General features: G+C 38.8%; 1 pseudogene; it reads left to right on the top strand.

The window, feature by feature from the left end:
• The window catches only part of LOC148778245 (protein CFDP2-like), an 81,302-nt pseudogene extending 71,433 nt beyond the window's left edge, over positions 1 to 9,869 (top strand).
• Positions 9,870 to 20,632: the final 10,763 nt, after the last annotated feature.

The raw sequence follows: 20,632 nt of genomic DNA, 5'->3' as shown, positions 1-20,632 counted from the left end.
AATATCAAAAATAAGTAAATTGTGACCAAGAATGTCATCTAACACAAAGGTATGACCTAACAAACAGTCATAGTCCAGCTTTTCAGAATCTTTTCCCATATATATCCATTGATAGGGATCCTTCTTCCCTATGCTGTACCTAATGAGCATCTCCCTATGCAACCTCCCCTCAAGGTCCTCATTTTTACTCCATGACACCCAACATGGTGGTGTGTAAGGAAATGTGACCTGCACATTTTTGAGGTACTGCCAACTACCTAAGATGCTACAGTAATATATACTAGCTGGCCAAACAAATTAGCAAACGGGCAGGACCTCCATCTGCCCAAATTGCAGTGTGACTGCTTGCCACCAGAGGTCCTCTGAGCAGGCTAGGATCAATTAGTGACTGTAATTGAAACATAATGTCATTAATTATATGACTTTGGTCGATTCAAATTTGACTTCACTAAAATTAAATCATGGAACTACGAGCACTACAAACAATGGCTGACAAAAAAAGAAAAACTAAGCTAAAAACAACTGCTGCTGCTAAGTTGCTTCAGTCATGTCCGACTCTGTGCAACCCCATAGACGGCAGCCCACCAGGCTCCCCCGTCCCTGGGATTCTCCAGGCAAGAACACTGGAGTGGCTTGCCATTTCCTTCTCCAATGCATGAAAGTGAAAAGTGAAAGTGAAGTCGCTCAGTCGTGTCTAACTCTTAGCGACCCCATGGATTGCAGCCCACCAGGCTCCTCCATCCATGGGATTTTCCAGGCAAGAGTATTGGAGTGGGGTGCCATCAACTTCTCCATCTATAAGTCTGCTGCTGCTGCTAAGTCGCTTCAGTTGTGTCCGACTCTGTGCGACCCCGGAGATGGAAGCCTACCAGGCTCCCCGTCCCTGGGATTGTCCAGGCAAGAACACTGCCATAAGCACTTGATTCAAGTTGGACACTATAGGTAGGTTCCTCTCTATGTACTTTTATTATTCATTTTTCACTTTACCTAGATGTGAATTTCTATACATGTGGTTATAACTGCAAGAGTTTTGAATGGCCTGATTTACAAAAAAGTGAAATGTCTTCAAGTGTTGCCCTCTCTGGGATATTGGATTTATAAATGCTGTTCAGTTCAGTTCAGGCGCTCAGTTGTGTCCGACTCTCCGCGACCCCATGAATCACAGCACGCCAGGCCTCCCTGTCCATCACCAACTCCCGGAGTTCACTCAAACTCATGTCCATAGAGTCGGTGATGCCATCCAGCCATCTCATTCTCGGTCGTCCCCTTCTCCTCCCGCCCCCAACCTTTCCCAGCTGAAACAAATAATTCTAAATCAAAGACTGACTTTTCAGACACTGGTCCAACAGGCCAAAAGGCTATTGAAGGTGCTGGTTTCTTATAAGCTCACATCAAGCAGCCTTGTTTATACTGCTGACCCCACCCACTGTAAAGATAGCCCGGTGGGAGGAACTGTCTCAATGTGTTTGAGAATCTACCTCAAATGTAAGCCTAGAAGGGAAAATGAAGGACATTTGCCTTTGATGAGGAAATATGATCTTACAGCCTGTGGATAGGAGATTGCTGTAATACACATGGTCCCAAAAAGCTGAGCCTGTCACATTTAGCTAATGGATGGAAGCATGAAAAACTTTGGAAATATCAAAGCTTAACATTTTTCCAGTAACATTTATTCACTTACACTGTACATAATTTTTTTAGATTACTCATTAAGCTTTTAAAACAGCTTTATATAGAATATGAGAAATATGGTGGCTTGTACGTGACTAAGAGTCTCTCAGGCTTTGTATCTCCTAAAATTTTTTTAAGTATAAATTTGTATCTGAGTGTGCTTTATTAACATAGCTTTTTGCATATAATTTCCCTAGTGGTTTTTTGTTTTAAGAGAAAGGATGACTAGTGCAAAGGAACTGCCATATTTAATAATGTTTGCATTTAAATATTCTGCATAGATTTTGAGGTTAACACAGTGACGTGGTGTCTGGGTGAGGGGAAGGTAAAGTTCCCAATTGTGTTCCTGCTGTTGTACATTTGGAGGCTTCTTTTTAACCAGGTAAACCTGAGCAGACAGGAGAAAAAAATAAAATCTTAAAGCTCTCCCACTGTCAACCAGGCACCAAATGATTCCTTTTTACAAACTGTTGATAAGTTTACCACAAACTTCCCTGGATGAAATCCTTAGACTGGACACAACTTTCTTCATCAGAGAATGGACTTGTGGACACAGGAAGGGAAGGAGAGTGAGGGATGAATTGAGACAGTAGCATTAACGTATACACATTACCATGTGGAAAATAGATGCTAGTGGGAAGCTGCTGTATAACACAGGGGGATCAGCTTGATGCTCAGTGAAGACCTAAAGAGGTGGGACAAGGATGCGGTGGGAGGGAGGCTAAAGAAGGAGGAGAAATACATATACATATAGCTGATTCCCCTGTGAGGGAGCTTCCCTCGTAGCTCAGTTCGTAAAGAATCTGCCTGCAACACAGGACACCCGGGTCTGAGCCCTGGGTCAGGAAGATCTCCTGGAGAAGGAAAGGGCAACCCACTCCAGTATTCTTGCCCAGAGAATCCCATGGACAGAGGAGCCTGGCAGGTTGCAGTCCATAGGGTCACAAGAGTTGGACATGACTTAGCGACTAAAACCACCAACCAACCATAGCTGATTCACATTGTTGTACAGCAAAAACTAAGACCACATTGTAAAACAATTGTACTCCAGTTAAAAAATAAAAAATTTATAGAAACCCTAAAAAATTAAAAAACAATTTAAAAATAAACTGGCCCTATTACGAACCTTTAACAAAAATGTCATGTTCTCTGTCATGTAACTATGGTAGATCAATGGATTAATCTGTGAGTGGGTGGGAACTGAGCTGTAGTAGAATTTCACTGGAACTTGCGTATTCCACAAAAACTCTCCTATTATATAATTCCACTCCTATGTAGATTTGGAACATATGCCCTAAAGTCACAGAATTCTGTTAAATAATTAAAACTGAGTAACAGTTATTTGGAAGTGACTGTAACATTGTTTGCTTTGTGTCCCTGTCTCTTCACCTTTCTGTCCCCATACACATCAAGAAATTCCAGAGGAGAATCTCAATCTTAGGAAGAATGATGTCAGCAATGATTTTTGTTCATGGTGCACAGGACATACACGTTTTTTCATTGTGCATTGTAGTCTGAAGCCTCCCAACACTGCTCCAATAGTTTGGGATGCAGGGAATTTTAACAAGCTTCATGAAAAGTTGAAATTTAATGGAGGAACAACACTTTTGTTATCACAAAGCATGAAGTAGTGTCCATTGTAATTGGGTAGAATCTCACTGTGGGGAAGCAGGGTCTGAAAACCTCTCATCTGCTGTCACGAGAGCTTGAGATTCCAATATCTTTAACACTGCCAGTGAAAAGCTGGAGCACAGATTGAGGTTCTTTGAAGCCTAAGAAGGGCCCCTTATGCTAGCCTAAGGACCAGTTCAGGTTCAGGCTGCCTGACAGCTGAAGGCTCCAAGAAGAATGCTGTCAGAGAGCTGGCTTGTCCTCTGTCAGGCCAAATGTGGACAGTAGCCTAGCAAAGGTGAGGGCCGATTGCTGAAGGACAATTTAGAAGGACATTCAGGACATAGGAAGTGTGCTCACTCTGTCAGTTACAGGTGAGGCTCAACTTTTATGAGCCGTTTAAAATGCTCACTGTGTTCCTTCCTCCACAAACAAAAATAGGGGTCACAGGAGAGTAGACTTAAATTAAATCATGAAAAAAAAATTAGTTCTAATTTTTAAAGTAAGCACTGATTTAAGCTTTTCCAATTCTCTTCCCTAACAACAGAGACAACATTCATTTGCAGTGTGTGCTCTGGAAAACTGAAATTCTACACCTCTTCAGACAGGTTTGGAAATGAATTTGAAACAGTGATAGACTCTCATCTTTATTTTTTTCTTCATATCAAGACTTTGTAGAAAGTATTCTTTTATCTTGGAATTTCAAATATGCAGTGCCATGCCAAGCACAGAGTCTTTGCTTGATAATTTTTTTTTTGGGTGAAGAAATGGATAAAATACAAAAGTGAGTAATCTTTAAAAAATGAGTTACTATTTTGTACACCCACAACATAAAAATTGTACAACTGTGCTTCAAGAATAAATAATAAAAAATAAATATATATGTGTGAGTCACTTGCCAACCTCAGTTCTTTACTTGGTTTTACTTAAATATGTGCACTAAAAGGCATTTGCGTGTATGTGAGGGAGTGGCATCTGTGTTTAATACAAGTATTTATTATCACATTTGTGTATAAGATAGAGATGCATCTTAATGCTTCTCAGGCAAATTAAATTTACATGGTCATTTATACATTTTTCACTGTGTCCCTTCACTGAAAATTACAATGTGAACCATTCTGTTTTTACGCTACATGTTTGAAAAATAAGCTTTTCTTATTTCTCATTATTTTCTTGTTTTTCACAGTGAAACATATTGACCTACACATGATGTGTAATAAACTGCAGTATATATGCTGAAATAAATGCTCCTTTTTAAATTTAAATGTTTCGTTTTATACTGGTGTACAGCCGATTGACAATGTTATGATAGGTTCAGGTGCACAGCAGAGCAACTCAGCCATACATACACACGTAACCGTTCCCCCCCAAACTTCCCTCCTATCCAGGTCACCACATAACACAGACCAGAGTTCCTTGTGCTATGCAGTAGGTCTTTGTTGGTTATCTATTTTAAACATATCAGTGTGTGCCTATAGATCCCAAAATATATACTCCTTACGTGTAAAATTCATGATTTAAGCTGATATTTATTTCTATAAGATCTGATGAAAGACAGCAGTATCATACAGCACAGTCCCAATCCAAGACTACATCCAAGAAGCAATGACTTTCAACTTCTTAGCAATTTCTTTTGGAACTGATTTCCATTCAGTCAATAGCCTACTTGTACTGGTATTTCTTTTCCTTTTTTTTTTTTCCCACTTTTAGGCATTACCTGTGACTTCATCGTGTGTGGGTTTCCCAGGCGGCGCCAGTGATAAAGAATCTGCCTGCCAATGCAGGAGACACAAGAGATACCAGTTTGACCCCTGAGTCAGGAAGAACCTGTGGAGGAGGAAATGGCAACCCACTCCAGTGTTCTTACCTGGAAAATTTCACGGACAGCGGAGCCTGGAAAGCTACAGTCCATGAGGTTGCAAAGAATTGAACATGACTGAGGACACATTCATGCACATTGTGTATAAAGTGGAGACTGACCCCACTTGCTTAGACCCCACATTCACATACCTAGAGCCCATTCTCCATCTTTCCTAAAGTGAGCATTTCACAATTCTAGTAAAATCTATTGGAAGTGTTTATGAAGATGATTTAATTACTGCTCAGCCACAGATTGCCTTGTGGATACACTTTGGTTTGGTATAGTATTTTTATTCTTAATGAGCATTGCCTTATTTTTCATCTATGATCGTATGACAGATTTGTCTTGAAACCTCTGACAGACTGTTAAAACTACCCCCAGAATGGTCAAATGCCACAAGTAGCCTATATATTCTGATTTGTTTTATCTTGTTTGTTTGGGGGACATTCTTACTAAGACATGCCACCCCCAGTCCCCATAGAATGATTACTCTCCTGGACTAGCACACCAGCATCACCTCAGATTGCTTCCTGCCCTGTGTTAAATGCCCATTTCCTTGGTTGTCATATCTTCTTTCTTAGTTTCCCTCTTGTGGGGGGAGTAGGGTATCTTCCAGAAGCTTCTGAGAAAGTGTATATGGGAAATAAAATACTGAGACCTTCTGCTCATAACAGGCTCTTTATTCTTCCTTAGCAGCTTATCAGTTCAGCTGAGTGAGAAGTCTAGGTGGATGTTTAAGGGCATTTCTCTTTTGTCTTCTAACTTCTCCACTGGGATCTGACTTTCAGTAGGATATAAAATGCCACCTTCATTCTCAACCTCTTGTATGAGACCCATTTTTGTCTCTCCAGAAACTGTAGGGTCATTTCTGGTGTTCTCAGCTGCAGCATAGTGGACATTGATGGAAATCTGTTTCCTTCTCCTGTGATGCGTTCCTAATTAGCTCTTTCAAAGTTTAAACTTATCGCCTTGACTTTGGGGAGCTATATTATATTAGAATTTTGGTGATGTCTTCTTTTTCTCTTGTTCTCTTTCTACAACTCGTATTATTCAGATATTAGATTCTAGGTATTGATCTTCAAATTTGATAAATTCTCTGATTTTTATTCGACATTTTAATTTATTTTGTATTTTGGGGGCTTTTTATTCTTTGAAAGTTCCTGTAAGTAAAATCCTGTTCTTACATTATTCACAGAATTGTTATCTATTTGGATATGAATTACAGTATTTTCTTCTTCTGTCCGCTGTGGTTTTCCCCGTTTTCCTCCAAGTTTCTTTCTCCGTCTCTCCCTCCCTTGTTTCCTTCCTCTCTTCCTTTCTTCTTTTGTCTTTCTTTCCTGTTTGTATGTACTGGTCACTAACTTTCCTGTTAAGGGCTTTCCTCAAATGTCTAGTGATTCTGGATTCTGCTGAGCCATTCATTTTCAAGACGGGCATACAAAAAAAATCTGTTTGTGGATAAAGCTGATAGACTTGTGGCCCTCACAGAGGTGCTATTGGTTGTGGCCCTGGTGCATGTCTTCAGAAGGGAGTCCTCCATGTCTCATTTCTTGCCTTCATTTCCTCAGAAACTCTACAGAGTCCTTGAAAATAAAACAAAGTTGGCATCTATAAATAATGTATTTTTGTTGTTTAATTTTTACTCTCACACTTAAAAGTAATAGGTCTTTATATATTTGGTTTTGAGATTTTCATTGGAAATATCTAAATGCAAAACTGGAAAAGTTATAATCTGTCATAATCTTCATGACAGAAACTTAGCAAAAAGTGCTCCTTATAAGGCAGTAACAACTGAATTCTTACATGAGATAACTAGTCGTTTTTTGTCTTCACAGGTTCTCATTTGATTTATGGAAGCTAATGTGAAGCAATACTTTCAAGATTCTTAAAATAACCAAAACGTGGGGGACTTCCATGAGTCCAGGACAGGTTATACTCAGGTAACTCACTTATAATTGCACATCTATTTCCTGGTGCCTTGGTGATGGCAGGAGAAAAGAAAACAAACAAAAATGCAGCACCTTCTTCAGTACGCAGGAGTCTTCAGAGTTTAGACCACTCAGAGTTCTAATTCTAGTAATTTATTAAATGGAGCTGCCCTTGTGACTTCAAACAGAGAGTGCCCTGATTTTCTTAAAAAATGAGAAATGAACTCCCTTTTCACCCGTAACAGCTGTCCTGAGATTGATATCTGCCATTTCTGCCTTCATTAGGGTATCAAGTAATGAGAACTGGTAGAAGATTTGATGAAGTTGGAATAAAAGCCTTTTATAATACTAAGAACTGTCAGAGCATTTAAAAAATTGAACATTGTACCTTGTTGCCAGTAAGAATCTCTTTGTGGAATGTGATGAACAGTTGGATATCAACTCATACTGACACCATAAAACACAAGCACTGTTGGTCACCAAAGTGGCAATACACCACATCAGAGATGGATGGAGTTATTGTGCCATTCCCAATGCCAAGGATACAGAGAGGGTGACTATGACCCTGACTTCAAAGCTGTAAACCTTGCGTCTCTGTCGCCAGTGGAATATACTCTAAATTGGTCAAGGTCAAAAAGGATTAAAATACATGAATAAATGGAAAAAAAAAATAAAAAACTTTCCCAGATCAGTGCTGGACACACACACACATACACACATATACATACCTTAGTGTTAACAGAGAAAGAATTCAAGGTAAGTGGCACAGGCGTTAACAGGCAAACTAACAACTGATTTCAAATATAATCCAAAATAAAGGAGCTTTCTACAAGGTAACTGATATTTATAACCAAAGTGAACAAATGAAAGATGACTTAAAAAGATTCTCTGCCTTACAGAAGGATCAGTCTTGAAACTCCTTTCTTGGGTTGCTTTTCTTAAGGCTTGTGACATGTTTTAGATTATTAATGGATGCAATTGTTACAGAGCTGGGTTTGAGGGAAGAAGAGAATGGGCAGCTACTGCCAGGTGGAGATTAATAAAAAAAAATAAAAAAAAAAACAGTTTGAATAGATAATTTAGGAATAGGAAACTTGGAAACAGAACACATTGGCAACAATTTGACTTTTTAAAAACAGTTGTTTCTATGTACTTATTTAGCTATGCCAGTTCTAAGTTGTATCATATAGGATCTTTAGTTGTGGCACGTGGAACCCAATTCCTTGACCAGGGATCAAACCTAGACCCCCTGCATTGGGACTGTGAGGTCTTAGCCATTGGACCACAAAAGAAGTCTCAATAATTTGATTTTTAAGTGACATTTAAAAAAGATGATATTTTGTAATTGGCAAACTACATTCACAAAAAGCACGTAAAATCAGTATTTATTTCTCAAAGGTTATCCGTTGTGAACATGAATGATATTTTGTCAGAAGAAAGGAAATCCTTGTTTTCTTCCTTCGTTTACACCAAGTTCTAACACTTTTAAATTTCATAATCATAATAAAATTAAGACAGCTAGCAAGAAAAGATTTGTGTGCAGGTGGGTAGCGGGAGCAGACACAGGATCACCAATTTTCCTTTTTTCACAATGGAGACTTTAAACAAAGCCAAATGTACCATCTTAATAATTTATTTCATTTCATATAACGAAATATGAAAAAAATAAGTACAGTCTCAAATAAAAGGCAGTCCTCTATTAGCTTAAAATAAATTAAAACAAAGATTTTAACCCACAGTCTTTAGGTTTTTCATCTTGGGACATGCAGGTTAACATTTGTGCATATTACAGCAATGGTTATTGGGGAAAGCTCGTGAACTACTGATCCAGACATTACCAGATACCTGAAAGTCTGTTTGATCCTGATATAAGTAAGTACTGGAACTAGAAATGGACTCAGAAATTGCTTTGCTAAACTATTCGTTTTATAGTTAAGAAAGTAAAGTTTGTCTGGCCTAGGGTAGCTAGTGAACTGCGGCTTGAATGGAGTTTCAGTCAGCTCTCCTGGCCAATGCACTGTACAGTGTTCCTATCACTCATCTCTTTGCCTGAGATTCTAACATTTTGGCACAGCTATGCAGGATGTGGGGGCTCTTAAGAAAGGACTCCTTTCAGTTAAAAGGGTTTCACTATCAAGAAGTATTTATTGGGTACCTGCTCAGAGCAAATCTCAGAAGAGAGGAAGAAGTTTTAAGTTTTTTTCGTCGTATTTTTTTTTCTTTCCAGTTGAGCATGATGCAGTCTGGAAGTGAGGTCAAGTGCATGAAAATAAACCTAACAATGTGTGACAACAGAGGGCTGAACACATCATGAGTAGGCAGACAGCAAGTATCAACAGGGCATGGGGATATGGAATAGTTGTGTGTTTCTGAAAAAACATTTATAGGGAGAAGTATTGCTATTGAAGATTTGGCTTTTAGGCCCAGAATGTGCATCTGGCCGTCTGAGCACTAAGAAGGTGGAGCCTGCTGGACCTCTCACCAGGGCGTCTTTACTCTCCACCGTTTTAGTTCTGACAAGACAAAGAACTCAGGAATGGGGGAGTTTTGAAGATGGCAGGAGGACAAGCAGTGAAACATTCAACACCCCTTTTTCACTCTCATTAAATGCCACAACCTTCACTATTAAATATGCTCTTGACCTTGCGGGACAAACTCTGGAAGCAAATTTCTCATTTTCTGTCCTCTCCCTGGGCCTTCTGCGACATACTGTCGCTCAGACAAGGACTGTTCTTAATGGGTTTATGGGAAAGGCTTGGCCTGCCTTTCCATCTGCACCTTCTGCTGGCTCCCTCTGAAAAGCGCTAGCTTGCCATACGACATTGTCTTGAATTATTTAGATTGGTAAATCTTTCTGCATCTCACATCTTTAGTCCATCTGTTAGCCGGAGCTTTTCCTTTATAGGAAGTGTCCTTTATGCATGCTGGCATCTGTCAGCAGTACACTTCCCTCTTTTATTCATGATCTTCTATGGGAGAGGGTACAAGCTGCAGAAACGCCGCATGCCTGGTATGCATTTCATTTTAATGGAAGATTACATGACTGGGGTGCTGGTTTATTACCTCGCTCTGCGTGCATCCATTCATCACCTGGCAGCCCCTTCAACCGGCCTGTTAGGAGGTGCTGGCCCTTCTGCAGCCCTTGGGTCCCAGCTTTATGCAGGAAGTGGGCTTGGTGGGGGAGAGTAAACTGATCCTTTAAACAAAGATGAAAGGTCATGAAAAAGAACAATATATAGTGGAGAATCAAGGGCCGGAGGAGAAGGAAGAGGTCTTGACCTCAGCCCAACACCCAGATATAGACATGGAATTATTTGTACAAATCACTGGATGTATTGAGGAAAATGCTATCATGAACACCATATCTTAGCTGAGTATATTCTTAAAAATTGTGCTCCTAAACTTATTCAATTGCTTTCTATTTTTCACTCACAAGATAATTAAATCTCAAAATTTCTCATCCACTTTTCTTTAATGCTGCAATAACCTCTATAATGCTGTTTGCCAAATGTAGATTTTCTGTAAGAATCTTCCACAAGAATTTTAAAATATGTTTATGCTATTATTTTGATGTTAATCTAAAAATAGTCAATATAAAGATAACCTAAATAGGGTGACCATATATCTTGGTCGTGGACTTCCGAGGTGGCTTAGTGGATAAAGAATCCATCTGCAATGCAGGACCCGCAGGTTCGATCCCTGGATTGGGAAGATCACCTGGAGGAGGGAATGGAAAGTCACTCCAGTATTCTTGCCTGGAGAATTTCATGGAGAGAGGAGCCTGGTGGGCTACAGTCCATGGGGTCACAAGGAATTGGACATAACTGAACTGATTGATCATGCATGCACCCAATATGATTTCAGTGCCCATGTTAGCAATTCTATTGACTTTCTCACTGGTACCCTGTCAAGCTACTATGGACCTAATGGGGATGAGCCCAGTGAGGAAGAGACCAATATCTATATTTGGAAAATGACTTCTGTCTTATATCCTGCAACATGGGGAGAATGCCATCACCTACCTAACAGGGTAGAAGAGAGCATGGGGGATCAGCGGGACTTCAAATATTCTTTCAGGCAACCTTCCTGCCTCAGTCCCTTTGCATCCCTTCCTCTTCCCCTCTTCAGAGATATCAGGTGCCTTTCCAGAGTTCTAAAACTTGAATTAGGTTGCTTCTCCTTGGTCCTTGCTCTGAAGGCTTGGGTTTGGATATTTTTGCTCTGTTAAGTTACATACAGTCCATATCCATTCTCTTTTCCAAAATGCTATCTCTATCTGCTACCATCCTCTCTCTTCTTTTGAATTTATCAACATATCTTATTAAAAATCATTCCATAGAATTACAGCAAAGTTTCACGAGGGAACAGAAATCATCTGCAATCCATATTCCAGCTTTACTTGGAGATCCTTTTATCTGTTTTCCATGGTAGAGTTTTGTTGTTGTTGTTGTTGTTGTTGTTGTTGAGATTTCTGATAATGTGAAAGGCTACTGAGCTCTTCTACCATGCTGAATCTCTTTTCATAGCACAGCTCACTGTTCTCTGACTTATTTCAGATCCCAATTATTATAACAAATATAAAATATGAGATCCATGGAATTAAGGCTTTTTTAAAATGTTGCCACTGAAATGACAAAAATAAGTGATGTATTACACACTTTGTCTTTTAGATGATGATAATCTGTTTAGGGTTTTTGTCTCAACAAATCAGGAGGTTTGCCAGAAATCATTGAAAATAAAGACTGCTGCTCTTGTTTTCCCCAGCAAGTGAAACCTCAGTTCACCACATTTGTGCAGTCTTCTGGGTAGATAAAATATGCATAACAGCACCAATTTTCTCCCCTTCTATGGACACTCCATTTGAGCTGGAGTGACTAGGTGGTAGAGAAGTCTCGGTTTGCTGGAAAGTGTAAGCTGAGAATGTTCTCTTAGCCCTGGGCATCAAGACGAACTTCATGGGTTTTAAATGTGGAGAGATAGTTTCCCACAGTTAGAAGCACCCACTACTTCATTTAATGCTCTGTTGAAATTCTTAATAATTTTTGGACAAGGAATCCCATATTTTCATTTTGTCCTAAGCCCTGTAAATCATGTCGTCTGTCCTGTCTGACACACTGCATGAATCTTTTGCAGCTGAGAGATTGGAGGGTGACTTGACCCAGTCTGGCCTCTCCCTGGTGAGACAACAGTTGGGAATGATCATAGAAGCTGTTCAAGTTCACAGATGATAAATAACAGGGCAACAGAAGATACAGTATAGATTGGAACTGCAGTTGCAAACACATATATCCAGGTTCCAGGAAGTCAACCCAAATGTAGGAGAGAGCTGATATAACAGGATAAAGATAGTTACCGGCAAACAGAAAGAGCATGCCCTGTCTAAAGACATTCAAATTCAGTTTCTAATACACTGGGTTGCACTGGACAGAAAAAAAAAAAAAAGTGGGTCACCAGTTTGCAATCTGTGCTTTGTAAATTTGAGGCAATTACATATCCATGGTTATTCCCCAAGACACCTGCTTATCTTGTACATTTTTTCTTTTCAGAACTAAGATGTTTCTCAGTAAATGAGGATGTGAGATCCATTTTTATATTGGTTTTTATTATTCTTCCATTGCTTTCCATAGATATATGTTGTGTATTTTACACTTAGGACACTTGTTTGGCATGAAGCCTGTGCCGAATCCTCCTGTTTCCTTTCAGTTGAGCAGCCTCACCCTTGTCATTCATGTTGTATATTATATTTTCTGTAACATGATTAGATCATTGTGGTGAAGGCATCATTCCCTGAGCAGATGGGCTGAACATTTAGGGTGAGTCCTGTAGCATGGTGCATGAGAGCACTAGGAACCTGCCAGAAACTGAACAGAGGGTGTGTGTGTGTGTGTGTGTCTGTGTGTGTGTGTCTGTGTATGTGTGTCTGTGTGTGTGTCTGTGTGTGTGCATGCACGTGCTCACCAAGAATAAGAGCAACCCCAAATAACTGGCAAAGTGGCACCGTCCTGACTGTTGCTGCTGCAGGGACTCCTGAGGGACCAGAGAGTTATAATTTTAACAGCTGATCATAGCTCCGTTTAATTTCCGTATAGTATCCAGGCTGAAGGAGACATATTAGTCCGTATGCCACTCCTTTACCAATATTAAGTTGATTTGTTAGTTTTCTCTCAGCATGTTTAAATACATGCATCAGAATTGAAATATTGTATCCTGATTCTCAAACTCTCAGGGGAAAAAAGGTGATTTTTGAGTATCTAAATATATTTATGATACATAAGATATAACCAAAAAAGTGAAATACCAAAATTTAAGTTCCTATTCTTCTGTAGCCCAGACTTGCATTAATCACTTAACTTCTCTGAGCCTGCATTTCCTTATCTGTAAAATAGGATTATAATGATTGTTGCAAGGATCAGATGTTAAAGGCTCTCCTTGTCATCCAGACTCTTGAAGCATTTATAATTCAGCAACTCATTTATAGAACACAGGTTGGTAAACTCTATTTTACATGTGAAATCCAGTAAGGAATCTTCTCTGGTGAAATAAGAATAGCTCTCATGAATTAAGTAGGAAAATCTACTTTTATCCAAATAAATTCATCTTGCATAAAAATGCATAATACACCTAAAATTGTACAACTTTGGAGGAAAGAGAATACCAGTTGCTTTGGATGGGGTCTAAAGATAAGAAAGAAAAATAAACTTTATAATCATTATAGGTTCTCTTAAGATCTAGGATTTAGAGATATAAGTTATATTAGTAAACACTGAATTACTGGAACAACACCCAGAGTCCTGTGAATTATCTCTATTCTTTCCAAACAATATCGATGATCTCATTTGGATCATATAAACCCAAAACCAACAATAAACTATGGAAAATTCTGAAAGATATGGGAATACCAGACCACTTGAACCTGCCTCTTGAGAAACCTATATGCAGGTCAGGAAGAAACAGTTAGAACTGGACAGAACAACAGACTGGTTCCAAATAGGAAAAGGAGTATGTCAAGGCTGTATATTGTCACCCTGCTTATTTAACTTATATGCAGAGTACATCATGAGGAACGCTGGGCTGGAAGCAGCACAAGCTGGAATCAAGATTGCCAGGAGAAATAGCAATAACCTCAGATATGCAGATGACACCACCCTTATGGCAGAAAGTAAAGAGGAACTAAAGAGCCTCTTAATGAAAGTGAAAGAGGAGAGTGAAAAGGTTGGCTTAAAGCTCAACATTCAGAAAACTAAGATCATGCCATCTGGTCCCATCACTTCATGGGAAATAGATGGGGAAACAGTGTCAGACTGTTTTTTTTGGACTCCAAAATCACTGTGGATGCTGATTGCAGCCATGAAATTGAAAGACTTTTACTCCTTGGAAGGAAAGTTATGATCAACCTAGATAGCATATTAAAAAGCAGAGACAGTACTTTGCCATCAAAGGTCCGTCTAGTCAAGGCTATGGTTTTTCCAGTGGTCATGTATGGATGTGAGATTTGGACTGTGAAGAAAGCTGAGCGCCAAAGAATTGATGCTTTTGAACTGTGAGTGTTGGAGAAGACTCTTGAGAGTCCGTTGGACTGCAAGGAGATCCAACCAGTCCATTCTAAAGGAGATCAATCCTGGGTGTTCATTGGAAGGACTGATGCTAAAGCTGAAACTCCAATACTTTGGCCACCTCATGCGAAGAGTTGACTCACTGGAAAAGACTCTGATGCTGGGAGGGATTGGGGGCGGGAGGAGAAGGGGATGACAGAGAATGAGATGGCTGGATGGCATCACCGACTCGATGGACATGAGTTTGAGTGAACTCTGGGGGTTGGTGATGGACAGGGAGTCCTGGCGTGCTGTGATTCATGGGGTCGCAAAGAGTAGGACACAACTGAGCAACTGAAATGAACTGAACTGAACTGAACCTGTGGCAAGGGCATCCCTGCTCTCTAAACTTACACTGTGTGATAGGTGGTGGTGGTGATGGCTTAGTCGCTAAGTCATGCCCGACTCTTTCGACCCCATGAACTGTAGCCTTCCAGTCCCCTCTGCTGTGGGTATTCTCTAGGCAAGAATATTGGAGTGAGTTGCCATTTCCTTCTCCCCGGGATCTCCCCAATCCAGAAATTGAACCAAGGTCTTCTGCATTGCAGGCAGATTACTGACTGAGCTATAAGGGAAGCCCATGTGATAGATAAGGTCTATGAAATTCTACCTGCTTCAGTTATTTCTCTAACATGTCAGTGAACTTTATCTTTAAGAAATGAACTGCTCTGAAAAGACCAGGGCACCTGGGAAACTCCTAAGAAATTACATGAGGTTGAGTAGGTTTGTATGTGAAGTAGAGTTGCACACCACCTCCCATTTAATCTTCCTTAATTATAACTATATGATAAAATGAATAATAACCCCACAAATAACAGGAAACAATTTCTGAAACCCGTGAATATTACCTTATATTACAAAAGAAATTTTCAAGTATGATTAAGTTATGAATTTTGATATAGACACAATACCCTGGATGATTTGGATGGACCCTGAATGTCTTTAAAAGAAAGTTGGATATGTGATGACAAAGGAAGCAAGAGGTTGGAGTGATGTAAGGAAAAGACCAGAAATCAAGGAATATAGGCAGTTTCCAGACTCTAGAAATGCAAGGAAATGGAAATCCCCCAGACCCTTAAGAAAGAACAAGAACTGCCAATACTTTGCCTTTAGCCCAGTGAAACTGACTTTGCTCTGCTAAACTCAAAAACTGTAAGATAAGTTTGTGTTAAGTCACCACGTATGTGACAAATTGCCCAGCATCAGTAGGAAACATATATATACTGGCTTCATCAATTTTTACTCTCTTAAAAATTACCAACAGGTAATTTAGAATAATATCTAAACTATATTGAGCACTTACTGTGTGCCAGGCACTAAATTAAGTATAATATTTACATATGATTATTACTATTTATCTGCCTGATAAAGCCTCAGCATTGACATTAGTGCTCTTAACATTTTATAAAAGAGGTAACGAGGTTAATAAAAGCTAGGAAACTTCCCCAAGGCCAACAGATAATAACATTTCTGGTTTTATTTATTTATTTATTTTTGTATCTGTCTTACCCCAATGATTAGGTTGTAGCCTTCTTGAAGGCAAAGTTTGTATCTTAACCTCCTGTATTCCAACCACTTCTTATCAGAGTCTCTAAATTCAAATGAAATTAAAAATGAAACCCACCTGAAACCATGATGTTAGCCAATGAGAAAATAATTTTATATGTAGAAATTTAATCCACACCCATCTGTTCAGAATGTGCTCATTACATAAGAGAAAGTGCATCTGATTTCCCCTAATAGTCATCTCCACTCTATATTCTTCTGTTTTGTGACTATGACCATAGGAGCATCTCATCTTTGATACTGTGTTCACTTATTCACTTATTCTTGTTGGCTGCCCTCCCTGCTCCCATTTTCTTTTTGTGATTCAGTCAGAGGAAGTAGGTTTCTTGCAAGATTTCTGTCATGCAGAAGCCAAGTGCTTCTGGTTTTCCATTAGATGCTGATGGTATTAGATTTAAAGTTGACTCCAAAGCCTAATTAAACATTATGCCAGTGCACATATTCTGCAAATTAAGACACAACACATTACAGAGCCCAGTAGAGGAAAGGTAAGTTAAAAAGGAAGCTGTTAACATGCAAAGGACCCTGTTAAGTGCTTTAAATACAAATTTTGAATTTAAAATGCAAATGGGTTGAAACCTCCTTTCCTTTCAACTTAGAAAGGACGATTAGTGGGGTAGAGAGAGTTTTATTTCAGTTTTTGCCAATTATTGAGTTTTGACTCCAGTGGTAATCAGAGTACCTTACAACAGTCTTAGAAATGGCAAGAGGAACTAGCCTACAGCTACAACTCACTTGCAGCTCCTGGCTAGCTGAATGAAGAGCGGGAAGCAAACCAACCCCATCAATGTTGACAAGTCAACACGTGCACTGAAAAACAAAAGAAGTTTTCAGATTGAAACAAGGAGGGCCACTGGCACTCTTCAGATCTGCACAGCTGTGGACAAATTCTAAACCTGACTTCATCAAATTGGGATGGGTGGGGTGTTGGGAAAAGACAGAGAGATTTTGAAATCTGAGATGATGCACTCCAGAGCAACAGAGCCAGGATCAGAGCTGGGTATACCGGCTGTGGCAATCTGAGTTTTAGGAGAGCAATGGGAAGGAATGATGTAAAAGATGGAGAGACTGGGGCACTCTGCTCCGCTTCACTGGATCCCACCTCCATGCTTACTCCCATTTTTATCAATTATGTATGAAGAGACAGTAGCCAATAAGAGGCTGAGATGAGGCTTCACTGTGTCCACGAGGGTGTAGTTATTGCTCTACATTTACTATTTTTCAGTCCTTGAGGTGTTACTTAAATTCATCCGGCAAATACCAAGTATTTAGTATGTTTATGTTATGGATAAAATAGAAAGTGTTTGTTCTTCTGAAAGAACTTGCATTTGAGAAGTGAGAGACGTCTACCTTATAAATTGCCCTTCCAAGTGATAAATGCTTCAGTAAAGAGTGACAGAAAGTGATCCCCTCTAGCATGGAGATGAAAAATTCCTCTGAAGTAGGTTATAAAAACCTCAAAAGGACCAAACAGTGGAGCTAGATCTTAAAAAAAAAAAAAAAAAAAATGTAAAATTTGAACTGTTGGACCTGATGGAGAGAGAAAAGCAGACTGAGGTACTTTGCGGGGCGGATTCGTGTCAATGTATGGCAAAACCAACCAATATAATATTGTAAAATAATATTAAAAAAAAAGTTAAAAAAAAAGAACTCTCAAAAAAAAAAGAAAGAAAGAAAATTTTAAAAATAAATAAATAAAAGGAAGGAGAAAAACAAACAAACAAAAATAAAGTTTAAAAGTAAAATCACTGAAAGAACTAAAAGGGGTAATGCAAAAGACAGGCTTATTAAACTCAACCAAAAGGATCATGACTTGATTCCTTTCTTTTCCAAGTTGTTTATTTTATTATATCTAACTACAAGCCATTCATAGATCCTTTCAAGGGACTTAAATGGCAGGATTGACTATTTCAATTTTCAATTACTTTCTTCTTAAAAAATAAAATAGACTTTGGAGGCAGAGATCTGATTGAACAACTAATCCAAAAAGTAGAATATAGTTGCTTTTATAATCTTTATTAAAGGATCATTAAGATTTAGCTGTTTCAGAAAGAACTCCCTAAGCCTTGTCTTCAATCTTGCTGGGAAAGATTGAAGTTGGGAGGAGAAGGGGATGACAGAGAATGAGATGGTTGGATGGCATCATCGACTCGAAGGACATGAGTTGGAGTAAGCTCTGGGAGTTCGTGATGGACAGGGAAGACTGGCATGCTGCAGTCCATGGGGTCACAAAGAGTCGGATACGACTGAGTGACTGAATTAAACTGACTGAAGCCTTTGCCAAAACTCCATGCCAACAATCAACCCAATTCATTTTGTTTCCACTAAATTCAGTTCTTATCATATGGGCAATAATCTGTCAAATAAATGGAAAACACATACTTGTGTGCGCACGCACACACACACTGTTTTCTGCTCTTAAGGAAGTTAACATTTTGATAGAAGGGTTTGTATACATGAGAAAATTAGAGTATTATATGATAAAATATTAAATTGAATGAAATCAGTGCCAAAATGTAGAGCAAAAGACAAATTCTGTGGGTGGCAGAGATAGAAGAAATCAAAATTGGAAAAGCTTAATTGAAATTGGCTCAAGTTAATATTTTTTAAATGCATAAACACCATCATTTCAAGGAAGATTTGATATTTTATTGTGGTTACTATATGAAAAGTGCAAAGTGACATAGATCTGTCAGAAATTATAATTTTTTAAATGCCAAATTTTACCTTATTTCAAGTTCCAATCTTTAAAAAATGTTAACATATTTAACTATTTAATTTTTTATGATTATGCTAGGAAAATTGATTTTTCAAATTCACATTGATTTCTAAGGTGAATTAAATATAATTTACTAAATAACATAATAGTAGGAAAATTGAATGGCACTTAATGGATTTTGCTAACTGAAATAATTAAATGGTAATTGCTTAATAATGTCAAATTATTTTCTGTTGTATACAGTTATTAATTATATGCAAAGATGAATAGTTTATGTTTTTTTGGCAACTACAATGATTGAATAAATTACTTAAGTGTCCAACTAATTGTTTTCTATTCAATAATAAGATAATAACTGATTGAAAAGTAATAGATGAACTTCACACTCAGCAAGCAATACTACATGGGATAAAAATCCATATTAAATCAAGAAAATGAATAAATCATATACAACAATAGTCTGTTAAAAATAATTTATTTTTTATTTTAAAAAAATGGGTTAGAATACAGCTTTGTGCCTGTAAACATTTTTCCCCCTGGGGGTGGTGGGGGTGGGGTTTGAAAAATATTACATAAACCCTGCCTGGCTTCTGTCAGTGCAGTAAAGCAGGGGTCCTTCCCCATCATGTAGGGGTGCAAGCAAGAGAATGACATGTAACCTGAATTCCTTTGTGAGTCTGGTGAAGGCTAATAAATAGTGGGGTTTGCAATTAATTATTACTGATGAGCCAGACAGGCTGAGACATAATTCCCTTAAGCATTTCCCAGTCACAAGAAGTATTTTCATGGACAAATTCTCCTTTTCCACGTTGGGAAAACTTTCCGTCTTTTCTTCACTAATGGTTCTACCCTTGATAACAGTAGTCCTTAGAGAATCATGGACACTAGAATTGGACTGGATCTTAAAATTCATCTAGCTGCAGTGTCTCCCAAGTGAAGACTGAATCTCCTCTTGGCGCTGTCAGTACACTGCATGGTCATGCATGTGGGACAGGCCTGTGCATCCATGTGGGAGGAGAAACCTCAGACAGAGGTCTATGCTCTCCTCTGGCAGGAAGGGTTGCCACAGAATCTTCTCCACTCAGTACAGTGAGTACAGTCTCAAAGTATGACTGATGAAAATGTCCTAGAGGAGAGAGTAGAAAGAGAGATAGGAGGAAGAAGAAGGCAAATTATAAATGGAAGAGTGGAAGGTAAACACAAACCCTGTACAGATGGAGCAAGTTCTAATCATGTGATGAAAATTAACTCTATGTATATATAGCTACTGGGGAAGGAAATGGCAACCCACTCCACTATTCTTCCCTGGAGAATCCCATGGACAGAGGAGCCTGGCAGGCTACAGTCCATGGGGTCTCAAGAGTTGGACACAACTTAGCAACTAAACCACCACCATATATAGATATGATAGATTAGACAGACGATCGATCTTCCTAAGGAATTAATCTTCCTTAGAATTCTTTCATTAGTCATATGACAAAACACCCTCTTTATCTATGCCTGCCATTATTATGAGGGCCAAATGCAAATTTCATATTTTATAGGCCTAAGTTCATTTTCTTCTGTAAAGCTTCTGAATTTTTAATTAATATTTCAGAGTAAAATTAAGGGTATTCTTGGGCTTCCCAACTGGTCACAGTGGTAAAGAATCCAACTGTCAGTGCAGAAGACATCAGAGATGTGA

This window comes from Moschus berezovskii, chromosome 4 (genome assembly GCF_049115385.1).
Source record: "Moschus berezovskii isolate FMDL1 chromosome 4, NW_MosBer_1.0, whole genome shotgun sequence".
Classification (NCBI taxonomy): Eukaryota; Metazoa; Chordata; class Mammalia; order Artiodactyla; family Moschidae; genus Moschus; species Moschus berezovskii.
This window is presented reverse-complemented; position numbering and strand designations above follow the sequence as displayed.